This window comes from Dromiciops gliroides, chromosome 3 (assembly GCF_019393635.1).
Source record: "Dromiciops gliroides isolate mDroGli1 chromosome 3, mDroGli1.pri, whole genome shotgun sequence".
Taxonomy (NCBI): domain Eukaryota; kingdom Metazoa; phylum Chordata; class Mammalia; order Microbiotheria; family Microbiotheriidae; genus Dromiciops; species Dromiciops gliroides.
This window is the reverse complement of record NC_057863.1, coordinates 244,497,603-244,515,913: the sequence shown is the minus strand read 5'-3', so window position 1 is coordinate 244,515,913 and position 18,311 is coordinate 244,497,603. Positions and strand designations below refer to the sequence as shown.

General features: G+C 40.6%; 1 non-coding gene across 1 annotated transcript; it reads right to left on the bottom strand.

The window, feature by feature from the left end:
- Positions 1-5,673: 5,673 nt before the first annotated feature.
- On the bottom strand, positions 5,674-5,781 carry LOC122752156. The gene has a single exon (XR_006355952.1). It is a non-coding gene; the product is annotated as a U6 spliceosomal RNA (small nuclear RNA).
- Between the last annotated feature and the right edge of the window lie 12,530 nt (positions 5,782-18,311).

Below are 18,311 nucleotides of genomic sequence, written 5' to 3'. Positions count from 1 at the left end.
GTGTCTGAAGCTGGATTTGAACTCAGGTATTCCTGAATTCAGGGCCAGTGCTTTATCCACTGTGCCACCTAGCTGCTCCCCTCCCCTTTCTTATACCTCTTCTGTGTGAATTTAAAATCCGAGTTCATCAGACAACAAGCTACCAGTAGAGCCAGACTAGTCTCTTCAGATGTCATTCCCCTTTTCCTTTTCCTTGGTAATGTTAATGATTTTATAATTAGAATCTTTTATTTTAGCCTGCTGTCTCTCACATGTCAGATGCCAATGCCTGTGGCCAGGCATCCCTCACCAGGGATCAGAAATTGAGCTCAGCTCCCAGATGAAAACTGACACAGCTCATCCTTTCCCAGGATAGAGAACAGCATACAACTTGTGGGATTTAGGACATCTCCTAAATCTGTGCATCATACAAGCTATCTCTCAGTATACAGAATGCATTCTCTTGTCACCCCACCTCTAAGAATTCTCAGCTTTCTCCAAAGCTCAACTAAAGTGCCACCTCCTATAATGGGAAACTTATTCTGATCTGCTCACTTCCTAGCACCCTTCCCTCAGAAATTACTTTTTATAAATTTGTATTTATCTTTTGCGGACCAGTTGTCTGTTTCCAATAGAATGTAAGTTCCTTGAAGGCAGAGGCTTTGATTTTTGTCTTTGTGCTCCCAGTGACCAGCACAGTGCCTCAGAAATTGTTAGTTGAATTAATGAATAAATCTATGCAAATGAGGGGTCAGAAGGGAATGAAAGTATTTATATAGTGCCTATTAAGTGCAAGGCACCGTGTTAAGAGCTTCTTACAAATACAGCATCACCCTATCCACATCCAGAGAAAGAAGCGATGGAGTTTGAAGCATACTATTTCCACATGCATTTTTGTTTGTTTGTTTTTGTTTTTTAGTGAGGCAATTGGGGTTAAGTGACTTGCCCAGGATCACACAGCTAGTTAGTGTTAAGTGTCTGAGGCCGGATTTGAACTCAGGTACTCCTGACTCCAGGGCCAGTGCTCTATCCACTGTGCCACCTAGCTGCCCCCCACATGCATTATTTTTATCGTGTTTTTTTCCCCTTTTACAAACTGTACTTTTTTGGTAAACTTTTTTTTCTTTTACAACATGACTAATATGAAAATATGTTTTACATGATTGTACATATATAACTTATGTCAAATTGCTTACCATCTTAGAGAGAGAAGAAGGAAGGGAGGGAGGGAGAAAATTTGGAACCTAAAATTTTATAAAAAGTGAACTTTAAAAATTGTTTTCACATGTATTTGTAGAAAAATTACTATTACGACTTAAATGAAACCTCAAACCAAATTCAGCATTGTCCCATTTGATTCTCACAACACCTCTATGAGGTAGATGCTATTATTATTATTTCAATCTTATAGTTGAGGAGACTGAAGAAAACAAGGGTAAAGTGACTTGCCCAGGGTCATACAGCTATAAGTGTCTGAAGTTAGATTTGAATTAAGATCTCTCCCATTCCAAGCCCAGAACTCTTATCTGCTATGCCACCAACTGCCTCAGTTGCTTTCAATTACCTTCTCAATGAGGTCAATTTCCAGACATATACAAAACACATATGAGAAAACATAAGAATAACAACCACCAAGGCTGTATTGCTGCCACTCCTTTGAGCTTAATCTGGTCTTTGTTTCTTAAGTCTTCCAGTTTAGTGGAACAAATATTTTTAAGCCCTTATTATGTGTAAAGCATTGTGATAAGTGCTAGGAACACACATTTTTACAAAAAGGAAGCAGTCCTTGGCCTTTGGGAGTTTACATTCAATTCTTATATAATATGCTATGTATACCACCAAATTCAGTCAGTTTGAAAGGAATTTGAGCACTATTCCTCTTTTAGAGTCATAGCTTGCACTTTTTACATGCAAGGCAGGTGTGGGGCAGCTAGGTGGTACAGTGGCTAGAGCACTGACCCTGGAGTCAGGAGGAACTGAGTTCAAATCTGATCTCAGACACTTGACACTTACTAGCTGTGTGACCCTGGGCAAGTCACTTAACCCCACTTGCCTCACCAAAAAACAAAACAAATATTCTGTAAAAAATAAAATAAAATACTTACAAGGCAGGTGGCACAAATCCTTTTTTTTTTTTTTTTTTTTTTTTTAGTGAGGCAATTGGGGTTAAGTGACTTGCCCAGGGTCACACAGCTAGTAAGTGTCAAATGTCTGAGGCTGGATTTGAACTCAGGTCCTTCTGAATCCAGGGCCGGTGCTTTATCCACTGTGCCACCTAGCTGCCCCAGGCACAAATCCAGTTTTTTTTCTTTTGTTGTTGTTGTTGTTTTTGGTGAGGCAATTGGAGTTAAGTGACTTGCCCAGGGTCACACAGCTAGTAAGTGTTAAGTGTCTGAGGCCGGATTTAAACTCAGGTACTCCTGAATCCAGGGCCAGTGCTCTATCCACTGCATCATCTAGCTGCCTCCACAAATCCATTTTTAACTACAAATTCGATAAGGAGAAAAAAGGGATTGGCTCCCATTTGTAGATACCCTAGGATATTGTGAAACTGATTTTGAGGAGCTCCGGAGAAGAAAAGGACTAGGTTGGATCTTCCTGTGATGTCCAAAGCAAGAACAGAGAGAGGAGGAAGTGTGCCATCTGGTAGCTTCCTACTTTAATGAATTATTCTTATAAACTAAGGCTCAGTTCTATCTACGTTGCTGAACTGCTTAATACCTTCTAAATTTTGGCACCCTGGGATAAAGCCCTGGTCTTCTCACTCTAGTTATGGCTCAATGATATCCATACCTATTCTCCCTAAGACCAGAATTCATTTACAGTGTTTGGCCTTCAATTGTGTTTAGTCTCCTTTCTAACTTCCCAATTCGGGCTATTAATCTGTGACAATAGTAAGTCATATCTTCTTTTAGATTCCCTAATGATGGAGGACATGCCTATATTCCCTCCAAGTGTTTTGACATCTTCTTTCCTAAAGTCCGCTGGGCATATATACTCTTCTTTTTCTTTACCTTAGGGATGCTCCTTCATGTTCTGCTATCGATCCTCCACAATCTGGCTCTTTATTTCTGATGACTACCTTTTGTAGAATGATAATGTCTTGGATAGAGAGCTGGAAGGGACCTCATAGGCCACCTAGCACAATCCTTTCATTTTACAGATGAAGAAACTGAGGCTCAGAGAGATGAAATGATTTGTTCCAGGTCATACACGTAGTAAGTGTCAGAGGCAGGGCACAAACCCAGGTATTCCTGACTCCAAAGTCCAGCACTCTTTCCATTGTCATATTCCCTTTAACATTCCCTTTTCCAGTCAAATTGAACTAAGGGGTGCTCCCTGATCTTGTTAGCCATCTCTTGCCTATATGCATATTTATAGGATGTGCTCAGTGTTTTTTCCTAGAATATATTTCCCTCCACCTATTAAATTCTTTCTTTTTCTTCAAGGTTCACCTCAGGTATGATCTCCTTTGTAAAACTTTTGTCAATCCTCTTCAGCCAAAAGTGTTCTCTTCCAACTCAAATTTTCCTAGTGTTTTATTTTGATCTCTCCATTACGCTCTACTTTGCCTTCTTTTTGGGGGGGAGGGCAGAGCAGTGAAGGTTAAGTGACTTGCCCAAGGTCACACAGCTAGTGTCAAGTGTCTGAGGCAGGATTTGAACTCAGGTCCTCCTGAATCCAGGGCCCGTGCTTTATCCACTGTACCACCTAGCTGCCCCTACCTTGCCTTCTTATGTGTGTATTTGTCATATCTTCTCCTTGCCCCCCCCCCACCCAGTAGAATCTAAGCTTGGCCCCAATAAGAGTTGAAAAATGTGCCTTCCTTCCTTCTTGGAAGAGACAGGAGATTGTGGTTGTGGAGTATTGCATATACTGTCAGACTTCATTGATATGTTAGATCAGAGAGGGAAGAGATAGGAAAGAAGATCAATTAAAAGCTCGTACAATTTCAGGTAAGAGGTGACAAGTCTACATTAGTCTAAAAGCAGTGTTCATAGAGAGAAGGGGAGAGATATAAACATTTTTATGGAAATAAAATCCTTAAGACTTTATAAATAATTGATTGGGAGCAGGGTGGTAGTGAGAAGTCAAAGATGACTCTGAGGTTTCAAGCCTGGGTAACTGGAAGGATAGATGTGCCCCTAACAAAAAGAGAGGTTGGAGGAGGGACAAGTTTAGGGAATTGGATATATGTTGTATATGTTGATTTTGAGGTGCTAGCAGAATTTTCAGATGGAGATACCTCTAAGGTGGTTAAAAGTGAAGGACAAGCTCTAGGGAAAGGCTAGGCTTAGGTACAAAACCTTGGGAATGGGCAGCTAGGTGGCACAGTGGATAAAGCACCGGCCCTGGATTCAGGAGGACCTGAGTTCAAATTTGGCCTCAGACACTTGACACTTGCTAGCTGTGTGACTCTGGGCAAGTCACTTAACCCCTAATTGCCTGGCAAAAACAAAAACAAAAAACAAACAAAAAAACCCCACAAAAAAACCCTTGGAAATGATCTTCATTGAAGTTAAATGAAATTCATGGATACATTTGCATCATAACTGCAGTACACTTTCTTAACATGTGTAAGGATGCACTTCTCTATCCTGACACTGATTAATGTGAAAACTATCCTTGCTCTACTTAGTAAATACCCTTCCTAAAAGTGAATTAACTTTAGCTGATAATTAATTAGGGATACACTAGAGGGGGCTCATAAACAATAAGACTAGAAACTATAGTGATTTTTAGGGGTACCCCTGGGAGAAGCAGTCAGTTACTGTCTGGGGACATGGCCCATTAACATGAGTGGAAATTGGAGCAGTAGTCTATAGGGAGTGCTATGTATGCATTTAATCTTGAATGAATTCAGCTCTCTACATTCTCAGGATGATGGGTCCCTTGGCCAGCTCCATTCTTTCCCCTGCTTTGGTGCCTACTCCTGAGCTGAGCACAACCAAGTGACTCAGGAGCAATAGTTCATTTCCTAGATTTAATCCTTTTGTGAAAATTCTGAGTGCTTTCTGTGTTCCAATTTGCTTATATTTTTTCCCTCCTAATAACCTTTTTTCCTAACTTTGACCTCAAGGGATGCTCATGTGTCTGGATGCACCCTAGGGGAGAGGTCTACATTTGGGGAAAGAGGTCACAGGATATGAATTCAGTGAGTACCTCAACAGGAACCTTTGTGATGGGGAAATGTCACCAGTGCCTGGGCACTGGTGAACCAGACTTCCCTTCTTTTCTCAAGAAAGTCCTGGGGCCACTGATTGCTTTGAAAAATGCCTCTGGAAGGAAAGTCAGTCTCACAATTTAACCCATGTTCAGCTTTTCATCGGTGTGACCAGTGGGTCATGGGAGAAAAATTTTCCCCTTCAATTAGTTTCTTTCAAGAAAGTAATAGCATTTCTAGCTATTTAAAAGTGGCAAAAGCATAAGAAAATGCTGAAAAGGCATTAGCTTTATGCCTGGAAAACATGATCTATAAACACGTGCCTTTTGATGGCAATATGTTCTGAACAAAGATTCAAAGGACTTGCAGGAAAAGAAGTACCAAGAACTACGAATTACAATTTGCCACACATGCATCCTATACATATACCTCATTACTGTTGTACTCCAAGTTTGAGATCACTCCCTCTATGGACATTGTATATATTTGTTGAACAATGTAACCCAGGGGTTTTTTTTTGTTTTTTGTTTTTTAATATGGAACGCTTCACGAATTTGCATGTTATCCTTGCGCAGGGGCCATGCTAATCTTCTCTGTATCATTCCAATTTTTAGTATATGTGCTGCCGAAGCGAGCACGTAACCTAGGTTTTTTATGTAATTTTCTTTTTCAGAATTTTTTAATGTATTTTTTTCTTTTTTAATTAAAATTTTTTTTTGTAATCAAGGTTTTTGGGGAGATTATTTTGTACCAACTATTTATACTATATCATCTTAGTAAAAACTTTTGCTAAAAGCTAATTAAATCTATTGGTTGGTTATTAATAGGAAGCATGCCAGTGGGACTTATGCACCACAAGTAGGAGTAACCATCTACTTGGTTATACCTAGAACCAGAAGAAGTACCTCTGGGGGCCTCAACCTTTAAGACTGAGTACAAGTACAGTATCATCAACATTGAGTGTTGATCTACTGTGATGGACTAGATTCTTCTCACCAATGCAATGGCACAGAAGAGTTCCAGGGAACTTGTGATGGAAGAGGATCTCCAAATCCAAGAAAAAAAAAAAGAACTGCGGAGTACAGATGCTGAATGAACCATACTATTTCTTTTGTTTTTGATGCTGTTGTTTTTGTCTATTCTGAGGTTTTTCATCATTGCTCTGATTTTTTCTCTTATAACATGACTAATGCAGAAATATGTTTAATGTTATTATGTGTATATATAACCTATATCAGATTACCTGCTGTCTAGGGGAGGGGGGAGGGAGGGAGAAAAATCTGAAATTGTAAAGCTTGTATAAACAAAAGTTGAGAACTATCTTTACATGTAACAGAAAAAAATAAAATACTTTATTAATTAAAAAAAAAAGACTGAGTGCAAGTAGGAGAACTAGCTGAAGAGGAAGTATTATTCGATGATTCAGAGAGGGAGACTGAGAAAAGGGAGTCAGAGAACCAGAGGAAAGCAGTTTTATAGAAGCCAAGGAGAGAGAGAGTTTACAGAAAGGGGTGGCCAACAGTGTTGAAAGTACAGAGTTGAAAGAAGATGAGGATGAGGGCTATTAGATTTAGCAATTAAGAGGTTGCTGGTTGCCTTTGAGAAAATAGTTTTAATAAAATGTGGTCATAAGTACAGACTGCAAGAGGGTGAGGCATGAAGAAGTGGTGAGGAAGCAGATGCAGTGAATAGTCACTATTCTTACTAGGAATTTGGCGTTGAAGGGTTGTCAAAATTGAAGGACAATTTTTTTTTTTTAGAATGGGAGACCTGAGAACTTTTGTAGGTAGTGGGGAAGGAACTGGTAGATAAGGAAAGATGAAAGATGAAAGAGTATGTATGATCAATGGGGGGTAGCTCCTGGAGGAAATTGGAAGGAATGGGATCAAGGACATGAGTAGGGCTTGTCAAGGAGAATAGTAACCCCATTCTCTGAGGCTGAAGTGAAAGAGGGTAGTGTGGAAATTTATTTTGATTTGGGGAGCCTATCTTTAGGCTGAGATAAGAAAGCCTTAGGCCCTCAGGGTCTCTTCCCCTCCCCCTCTGCTTCAGCTGAGCCAAAAAGCCCCGTGGGCTGTACAAGACGCCAGGTCAGACAGCTGGGGGAAAAAAGCCCCCAGCTCCCTCTGATCTGAGCGGAGCTATCCGAAAGATCCCGGATAGCCTGTGCTGAGGCACGTGAGGCTGGAGCGCAAACCTTCCCCCTCCCCCACCCGCCCCCATCAGCCGCAGCTCAGGCTGGGGGATTAGCTTGGTCTGTGGGGGCTCAGGAAGCTCCGAGATTTGAGTGGAGAGAAGAAAGATAGATATAGACCTGGAGGTTAGACTGAGAGGGGTCGGACAAGGAGACAGGAGGCAGAGAAGAGGTCAAGAGGCGGCTGATGAGATTAGAAAGGTTGGGGAAGAGAGAAAAGGGGGATGAGATGAACAGTAACACAGGACTAGGAGCAAGGAGGAAAGGCCGGCAGACAAGATTAAGAGGTGGACAAGATTAGAGGGGCGGCAAAGGTGGCAGAGGGCAGACTGACGGAGCAGACAGACAGACAGACTGACCAGGAGGCAGCAGAGAGCACAGAAGCGGTCAGCACAGGGTACAGGTTGGAGAAAGTGAAGATTAAGAGGAGTTAGAAGAAAGTAGCTGAGCAGGGAAAGTGTAACATACCCTGAAGCGAGAGGTGGCTAAGGCCCTTATTGTATTAAAAAGGTTACAGGCTCAGCAGGGGAAAGAGAGGCACTGCAATGCAGTCAGGTTGTACATTTTATTTCCCTGTATTTTTTTATTGCTTTTTTGTTTGTTTGTTTGTTTTTGCGGGGCAGTGGGGGTTAAGTGACTTGCCCAGGGTCACACAGCTAGTAAGTGTCAAGTGTCTGAGGCCGGATTTGAACTCAGGTACTCCTGAATCCAGGGCTGGTGCTTTATCCACTGCGCCACTTAGCTGCCCCCTTTCCCTGTATTCTTAATTTTAAATAGTATCTCATAAATAAACTCTGCTTTGATTATTTAGCTAAGAGGCTTCTTGATATTTTGCTTATCAATTTGGGAGTGGAGTAGTGTGGTGGAACTTTATATAAACGGCCCATACTAAATTAACAGCAGTCAGATAGCCAAATGGTCAAAAAGTCCCCAGATTAGTCCTCCAGTCAGATTAGCCCCCCAAATTAGCCCTAGTCAGTAAAAATATTCTTACATTTGAATGGTGACCACGAAGGGATTTGTGACCCAATTATAATTTTTCTTAACTTATCATTTTTCATATAATCATAATTTTTCATAAGTCCAGTTATATAATTTTTCAGACTAGATTAGTTAGTTAATAATTTTTTTTAGAGTAGCATGGGTGAAGATAGAAAGAAGCTTTGGGATGTGGAGGCTGGAAGATGAGAATACTCATGACAGATGGTTTAGAAAAGTAGTATGTGATATCGACTCATGAGAGGAGAGTTGGTCTACCAAGTTCAATCTATTAAAAAGAAACTTTAGGTTTATTTCTGAAGGGAGAGTGATAAGGAGTTGCATCCTGGGGTCTAAGCTTCCAGTGTGCGAATGAAATATCTTAGATCTATCAAGAGAAAAAGAGTCCCCAGTCTCACCCAAGGGGAAATTTCCTTATCTCCAGCCTAGCAAGCTAGAAATAATGGCATGCTCTTCTCCATATAGGCTTCTTCTCAAGGTCTTTGTTTCCCTCCAATTTCCATCTTTCTTGAAGAGAGTATAGAACTGCAGGTGATCTCTCTCAGAAGCCAGAAACTAGAAAAAAGAAGGCTCATTCTCCAAGCCCTTGACAACTGCACCCTTTATATAGGCATGAATCATCTGGAAAACCAATGTGGAGAGTCTTATGCAAATGCCCAGTCTTAAACCCCAGGGTTACAGATCCAATCAGAGATGAATAAAAGTTTGCTGTGCACAGCAGTGAGGAACCTACTACAGTTAGATAACACAGACTGGTAATGAAACAACCTGGAAGGTTTCTTTCTTGTCTTCCTCTAGCAGTTTTTGGTGGATCTAGATTAGAAAGGTAATTGGTGGGCATGACCCAGGGTTAGAACTGCCAAGGTGAAAACAGCAAAAGAACAAGGGGGTGAGGAGTTCAAGGGTATAAGATATTTTTTATATATATCACCAAGGATTATAGCAGCAGTTATGCTGAACTCATTGAAGGAGAAACAAAAGTGACCTGGAAATAGTTAAGTGAAAACAACAAGAACTAAAATAGTGATATAGTATAAAAAGATGGAGTGGAATTAAAGAAGAGAGATTGTTGAATAACGATGATGATGGAGGGAGGATTTCAAAGTGGCCATGGAGAAAAAGGGTATATAGACTCCCCTTACATATGGATGGGGGAGGATATGAGAGAAAGAACAGCCCGCACTGGAAATGATGGTAAGGAATAGGGTATCTTCAGAGGGCAGCCAGATTCCAGTTAGTAACAGAAGATGGAAGGAAGATATTGAAGATTAAAGGGACTTTGTTAATGATAAAGTAGAATTTCAGAGGGTACAATAGAATAAGCAGGAAGAGAAGTACCTGGGAAGGGGCTGGGCTAGGCTGGATAGGTATGAAAGTGGGGGACATGGAGTAAGGGAGAAGGGTTTTTTGCTTAGGTTGAAGAAAAGTTATGAATCACAAGGATTAGAAGACTGTTGTTTAGTTGTTTTTCAGTCATATCTGACTCTTCATGTTGTCATTTGGGGTTGTCTTGGGAAAGATACTGGAGTGGTTTGTCATTTCCTTTTCCAGCTCATTTTACAAATGAAGAAAGTGAGGCAAATAGGGTTAATTGACTTGCCTAGGGTCACACAGCCAGTAAAGCATTTGAGGCCGATTTGAATTCAGAAAGAGGAGTCTTACTAACTCCAGGCAATGCACTACCTAGGTTGGAATTTGCAAACCTTAATGCATGTAGGTAGAATAAATAGGTAATGAGTAGGTAGAAAATTTTGGAATAAATAGGTACAGTTGCTCTAATTTGTCAGTTGGTATGATGGAGTTCAATCCTTTCTCATTTGATTGCAGAGGGGAAGAGATGAAGCTTATGGTGGTTGGGGGGGGCGGTGGTAAGGAAACTGATTTTCATCTTTGGAGAGGCTGTGGGATGACAGGCATTTTAATATACTTTTAGTGGTCCGGTGAATTGGCCCAACCATTCTGGAAAACAATTTGAAATGACACAACTCTTTGACCCAGTCTTATCAATAGTAGGAATATACCACAGAGAGGTCAAAGACAGAAGGAAAGGTCCCATATATACAAAATTACTATTACAGCAGCACTTTTTATTATAGCATAGAATTAGAAGGATGGTGAATTAGAAATTAGCAGGCTTTAGAGACAGGGAGAATAACTCTCAGTTACCCAAAGTAAGAGAGGGATGGATGTCATCAGAGGTGGGCTGGGACGCTGGGGGCAATGGAATCCTGGGGAACCTTCACAGCTCAGGGGTTGGACCAGCATGGTTTCAGGACAGGATCATCTGGCTGTGTACCCCTGTCTGCGTCCTCCTCTTAGGGCTGGGCTTCAGGATCCAGCAGGCACTTTTGTAAGATGCTCTTCGTGGGGTTTCTGGCCTTCAGGGCCCTCATGCTGGGCATGTGTGGAATCCCTTAGAGGCAGACAGAGTGCTCTGGGTAAAAGTGGGCAACCAAATGAGCTGCATTACAGGAAGGAGAAACTTTTGGCTGATGTGAACCAACACCCAAGACCCTGAGCCTCCACCTGGAGGCCTTGACAACCAGAATAGGGCAGGTGTTATTCTATGGGAAGTCTGGGGATTTGAATAAAATCTGCTATGGATCAGGAGTCCCCTGTAATTGAGAATAAGGTAACTGAGTGGATAATGGAGAAGTTGTTTCCCTACGTGATGCTCACTCCTCTGGACTGCTTTGAGGAGGGGGTGAAACTGCAGAGTTTCCCTACTCATCATGCAAGATTGCTGTTGTTTTCTAATGATGGTATCACACTGTCCCTGCCTGCTGGTCTCAGTTTCTGCCCAGTGCTACTCTGCTTGAGGTCTATCCCTTGGATATGTAGTCTTCACTGATGCTCTGCTAAATATTGCCCAGATGCTACTCAGATGGATGTGGCACAGTCTCTGCTGCTGAAAGAAATCCCAAAGCTGCAAAATTTCTGGTTCAATTGAAATCTTTAGCTCCCTCTTTCTCAAAGGAAGAGGAGTCACTGCTGAACTCTTTAAGTTTTAAGCCCAATAGTCCCTTTCTTTCTTACTACTGCTCTTTGAGGGGAAAAATAGAGTTTTCATTTCCAGGGATCAGATAAAAAAAAATAAAGCTTCCCCTCCGCTTCTCTTACCTTGTTACCTCAGAGTTTTTGCTACCGAAGCCTCCCTTCTCCCAAGCAAGATTCTAATCCAAGCTCTTTAGAAAAAAATAACAACAGGGTCTTCCCAGATAGTTAATAACATCAGACAACATTTTATTTGGCCTAAATCTCTCGATCATTTGGCTTGGGGTCCCTCAGTGTGAGGCCAGTGGAAGGAAATAAACCACAAATTAGTCTTATCCAGGAAATGAATTTATACTCGTTTTCATTTCAACATAAGGGAGTTATATATTCATATGTTGGGTGGTAGGAGAATGCTCAAAAGCAAATTTAGCCCTCTGGAAAACAAGCTCTTAAATTTCAGATTTAGGGAGACTTCAAAATTTGAGGCTGCAGATTTGAAGTGTTGCTGATGCTATCTTGAGAAGCTGTTGTTCCTTCGATGTGCTAAGGAGGAAAAGAACATATTTTTAAGTGCAAAAGAATAAACATTTCCCTGTTTCTTTTTTCACCCTTCTTTCTAACTGTAGGTCAAAACTCTAACAAACAGGTTTATTTGAAATATAAATATCTGACCTCCTTTTGCTTCCTTCCTAGATTTCTTAAGTCCTTACTAACTTTGATTTCAGAAATGGCTTACTTTTCTGAGAGCCCTCATTCTTCCCACTCATTTTTCAACTTCCTGTCAAGGGGCTCCACCTCTCCTACTCCCTTTGACCAGGTTTCTTTCATCACTCTTGTACCCTATCTACATTTTCTCTTCTCCTGTGTGAAGGCATAGAAGTGCATTTTGACCAATGACTATCTTTTTTGTAATCAGTACTTAATCATCACGCATTTTTGCATTTCCTTTTTGAAACAGTTTCACTTTTCCAATTTTATCTGCTATAAAAAGAAGAGCTCATAGTGAGTCCCCCTTGTACCACAACCCTTGAAAACTGCTGTAAAAAGTTCATTTCCTAGGGAAACCTAAAATAAGAGGAATAAAGAGTTCACAAAGTTATTAACCAAGCCTCTGTTCTAGCGTACTGTCATCTGGAGACCATTATAAGGGTTAAGATACCAAAGAGGTTTCTTTTTATTCATATTTCCTGCTACTTTTGCCCATTCATGTTTTCCACTTCATTTTCCACAGAAGAATTTAATTATTAAAACTTAAAACATTTTTTTGCCAATTAAATTTGTAAACTTCCCAAAGTTTCAGTGGTTTCAAAAAAACACAATGGTGTCTAATTGGACCCTTTCTCTCATTTTCCCCAAAGAGCAGTAACTAGAAAACATTTTCTACATTTTGTACTATTGAGTCTAAAAAGGTCTTTTTCAGGACCAAAGTTCATCTTTTATTAAAATTATTAGTCAGGCATTTGGAATCAGTTTTCTTTTTCTTTTTTCCATACAATTCTTACCCCAAACCAACCTTAGGGAAATCGATTTACATCACCGAACTGAGCAGACAGAAAAACAAAAGCCTGTCTTTCCCCCCATTTTTTCTTTGCATTCTTTACTCTTGGTTCTGTACGAGAGGAAATGCAGGGAAGTAGAAGAAGTATTTTGTTTTAAAGTTTTTGAGGGAGCTAATTTTTATGGGGTAATTGTTTTGATAGAGTCCTTTCCTTCTATAGCTATTTATCATATATCTATAGTACCTTAGATGAAAGACAGAGGTTCCCTCCTCCTGAGAGCCACTAAACCATGTTATATATCATAAAAGAAAATCTCTAAAATGGGGCTTCCTTCTATCAGTTTGTCATAGAAATGTCCAAATATTAATAATGGCTTTCATGAAGTTCCATTGAAATCCTACTCTATGATGTAGAGCTGCCTCTTTTTCTGGTTCCTGCATTGGCAATTTAGGTGCTAATGACCTAACAACAAATATCAAGTCTTGTCATTATTTCATGATAATAGGGCATTTTTTAATGGTATTGTGAGTTTTATAATGTAAGGTGGTATAGAGAACCAGGCAGGAAGACCCAAGACACTGGCTATGTGACCTTGGGTAAATCACTCAATTTATCAATACTCTAAACAACTCATCAAGGTCATAAATTGCAGAGCCAGGATCAACCTGCATTGGTGGAACAATCCTCCAATGAGATTTCCCTATATCAACAAAATCACAGTTTTATATTCCTTTCCACATGTGGAAATTTATTTTGATTTGGGGACCCTACCTTTGGGCTGAGATTAGAAAGCCTTAGGCCCTCAGAGTCTCTTCTGTGTGGGAGGTGCTGGTGCCCCTCCCCCTCTGCTTCAGCTGAGCCAAAAAGCCTTGTGGGCTATATGAGATGTCAGGTCAGACAGCTGAGGGGAAAAAGCCCCCAGCTCCCTCCGACCTGAGCTGATCTATCCCAGAGATCCTCTACTTGTCTAGGCTGGGCTCTGGCATAGCCTGTGCTGAGGCATATGATGCTCAAGTGTCCCCCCAACCCCAGCCGCAGCCCTGGCTGGCGGATTAGCTTGGGGTCTGTGGGGGCTAAAAAAAAGCCCTGAGATTTGAGTGGAGAAAAGGAAAATATATATAGACCTAAGAATTAGACTCAAGGAGGCCGGTGGATAAGATTAAGAGAGGCTGACAAGATTAGAAGAATGAAGGACAGGGCAGGAAAGGCGGCAGAGGGCAGACTGATGGAGCAGATAGACAGAACAGGCAGCAGAGAGCACAGAAGCGGTCGGCACAGGGTACAGGTTGGAGAAAGCAAAGATTAAGAGAACAGTAAGAAGAGGAAAGTTAGAAGCAGGGGGATAGACAAAGTGAAAGGGGCTCAGAGTTTGAATAAAGGACCTGAGTAGTGAAAGTGGAACATACCCTAAAGCAAGAGGCGGCAAGGGCCCTTACTGTATTAAAAAAAGTACCACAAAGGCCAGAATGCAGTCAGGTTGCACATTTTATTTCCCTGTATTCTTAATTTTAAATAGTATCTCATAAATAAACTCTGCTTTGATTATTTAGTTAAGAGGCTTCTTAATCCTTTGCTTATCAATTTTGGGAGTGGAGCAGTGTGGTGGAACTTTATAAATGACCCATACTAAATTAATAGCAGTCAGATAGCCAGTTAGTCAACAGTCCCCAGATTAGTCCTCCAGTCAGATTAGTCCCCCCAAATTAGGCCAGTAATTTAAAATATTTTTACATTTGAATGGCAACCATGAAGGGATTTATGACCCAATTATAATTTTCCTAAACCTATAATTTTTCATATAATCATAATTTTTCATAAGTACAATTATATAATTTTCAGATTAGATTAATTAGCTAATAATTAATTTTTTTACACACATACTTTATATCTTCCTTCCCAATAAACCTGTGATGAAGGCATTGGTATGCATAAAGAATAGGCTGCCTGTGGCCATTCTAAAAAAGAAAGTCTTTTTGTCCTCTCTTGTCATCAACTATTTTGTTCTTTTGTTCAACTAGAGAATGAAATAGCAATTAACATAGATTTCTAAGCTCTAAATTGCAATTTGATTCTTGTTTTAAAAGTGTATTTTAGAGGCAGCTAGGTGGTGCAGTGGATAAAGCACTGGCTGTGGATTCAGGAGGACCTGAGTTCAAATCTGGCCTCAGACACTTGACACTTGACTAGCTGTGTGACCCTGTGCAAGTCACTTAACTCCCATTGCCCTGCAAAAGGAAAAAACAAAACAAAACAAAAAAGTGCATTTTAACTAATGCACTTTAACATTCCTCTAAGCTTTGTATCACAAAGAAGACTTCTGACCAAAGACCAAAAATGTGCAAGATGCTATGCTGATCACCGTTAGGGTACCAAGGAGAATGTGACATTAAGGAATTGTAGTGTGTTAGGGAATATATGTACACAAATAACAAGGAATTGTAAAAGTGCAGTAAGGGAGATATGTCCTCGTTGAAATGAAGATAAGGGGGCAGCTAGGTGGTAAAGTGGATAAATTACTGGGCCTGAAATCAGGAGGACCTGAGTTCAAATCCAGCCTCAGACACTTGACACTTACTAGCTGTGTGACCCTGGGCAAGTCACTTAACCCTCATTGCCCCACAAAAAAATGAAGATAAACTGAGGCACAAAGTTATGAGCAATTCCATTTGTTGATAAGGCTAGCAATCACCAATAAAAGAGATCTCTTGATTCCTCAGTCAAAAGACTGGAAGGTAGGGCTTACTAGCTTTCATAATAGTTTTGAGAAGTAAAAGAACAAAGAACAGGAAGCACAAGACCATATGATTGGTTACAAAGTCTGAAGTATCATAGATGATAGAAAACAATATGACTGGGTAGAGGTCAGGAATGCAGGACTAGCAACAACCCCTCTTTCCATCATGTTGCTATGGAAACTCATTGGCAGTGTCCATCTGAGTGGTTAGAGTCACAGTGCAAACGGTCCAGACTTTCTTGAAGGACAGCCAGCACCACAGAGATAACTGAGTTTCTGGTGCCAATGTGTCTCTTACAAGGCTTGTTAGGAACAATAACAGATCTTCCTTCATTGTACATGGGCAGTCAGATATGTAGAGATAATATATTTTCTTTGAATTAAGGTGATTTATGGGAGAACTTAACTCAGAGAGGAAAGCTGAACTTCTGAACTTAACTCAGAGACAAAGAAGCATGGCTTAAGCAATTTTACAACATATTGGAGTAATATAGAATAGAGTTAGTTACAAAATAAAATCAGAGATAATTTATTTTCTCAGTTACATAGTACCATGTGCCAGTTCCAAGGAAAGTCAGATTACTTTCTATGGAAGCAACTGAAAGAAGACAGAAAAGAAACTTTGACACTACTAAAAAAGAAGGGAGAGAAGGAAGAAGGAAAGAAATCAAAGGGGAGAGGGAAGGAGTAGTCAGAGAGGTTAGGAGAGTTGCCAGTAATTGCCAGATTTATATCTTTAGCTAATCTTATATTTGGTGGGCCAGACTTTTGAAGATGTGTACATAGATCTCTCTTCCCTAACTAAGGACTTTCTTAGGAAATAGAAATGGCATATTTTCCCAGGGTAAACATAATTTCATTTTTCTGCTTTGCTTCATGTGACATACTTACCAGATGTCCAATCATTCTGGTCACCCTGTTCTGGAAACCATTAAAAAATAACACCTAAAATTGAACATAAATATTCCAGATGGCATCCTTCCAGTTTAAGAGTAGTGTGATAGAGCTAAACTCTGAATTGTCTGATATATATTCTCCTATGTACACGTTTTCTGATTTCTGTTTTGCTATTGATTTAGATAAATAGGCTTTTTTTTTCAATTTGATCTCTTTATCTCTCTCTCTCTCTCTCTGTCTTTCTTTCTCTGTCTGTCTCTGTGTCTCTCTCTCTCTGGAAAGCAGAGGGGCCAGTCTCTGGCTCCAATCCCCTGCTTCCCCTCCTGGAGAAATTAAAGTCTTCTTGGAGACCAACCAACTTTTTTCTTGGAGACTTAGGGAGAAGAAAACACAAAAAGAGGTTGAGGAGGAGATGGTAGAGATACCTATTCTTGTTTGTTTTTTTTGTTTTGTTTTGTGGGGCAATGAGGGTTAAGTGACTTGCCCAGGGTCACACAGCTAGTGAGTGTCAGGTGTCTGAGGCCAGATTTTAACTCAGGTCTTCCTGAATCCAGGACTGGTGCTCTATCCACTGCACCACCTAGCTGCCTCTCTTGTCTCTCTTATATTAATAATCAATTACTGAATTAGGACCAGGACTTTTTCCCTTCCTATTTCTTTTTGTTTGTTTGTTTGTTTGTTTTTGCAGGGCAATGGGGGTTAAGTGACTTGCCAAGGGTCACATATCCAGTAAGTTTCAAGTGTCTAAGGCTGGATTTGAACTCAGGAACTCCTGAATCCAGGGCCGGTGCTTTATCCACTGTGCCACCTAGCCGCCCCCTTCCTATTTCTTGATTCAGAAACCAGAAACCTGTAGGTTGTTCAGTCTTTCAAGGACATTGTTGATGGATGAAATTGCCCAAATCCCCTGTATGTGCTTTTGATCCTACGTGGGAAACCCTACCCAACTAGAGAACCTTACAAAGAATTTAATTTAAGGTGAATTCTGGCCCATTGGGTTCTACACAGGCTTCGGTTTGGGGGGGCATTTAGCTCTTTTATCTAGATCCTAGCGTCTTAAACTGTGGGTCTCACCCCATATGGGGTCCCAAAACTGAATGTAGGGGTCACAAAAATTAGGCAACAGTAAAAGGTTATGTATACCTATTTTATATGCCTATATACCTGGAGTCATGTACAAATTTTTGGAGTGAAAAGGGGTGGTGAGGAGAAAAAGTTTAAGAAGCCCTGGTCTAGATTGTCCAAGGCTGGGGGTGGTCTAGCTTCAGATAATGTCTCTTGTAACCATCACATCAGGAGGTGATGTCATGACTTGCAGTGAATTGAATTTAAGTGAGGCAAGGCTGTGCAAAGTTACCAGCCAGAGCCATCTGGGTCTAGTGGCAAGAAATATGTATATATAGCTATATTAGGATGACTGGAGATGACCCAGGCTGTTTGAGGGAATGGGGTTCAATGACTTGCCCAGGGCTAGTCACAGCTAGTAAGTGTCAAGTGTTTGAGGTTGAATTTGAACTCAGTTCTTCCTGACCAGTGTTCTGTCCACTGAGCCACCTAGCTTCCCTTTTAAGGCTAGGTAACAAATGAGGCAAAGGAAGGACTCTTTTACCTAGTCAAAAAGAAAACCAACCAACCAAATAAATAAATCAACCCCCACCCCCACCCCAGAAGAATACAAGTTTGATTGCCAAAACCTCACAAGACGTCTTGGGGTTTACATGCTAAATCTCTCCTAAGGACCACTCTTTAAACCCAAATAACTCTGCCTCTCATTGATTGGCCAACAATAGGTCCCAGACCTCATTTGGCCATTGTTTGTCCTCTAGATGGCTCAGAGTGGGCATAAATAGC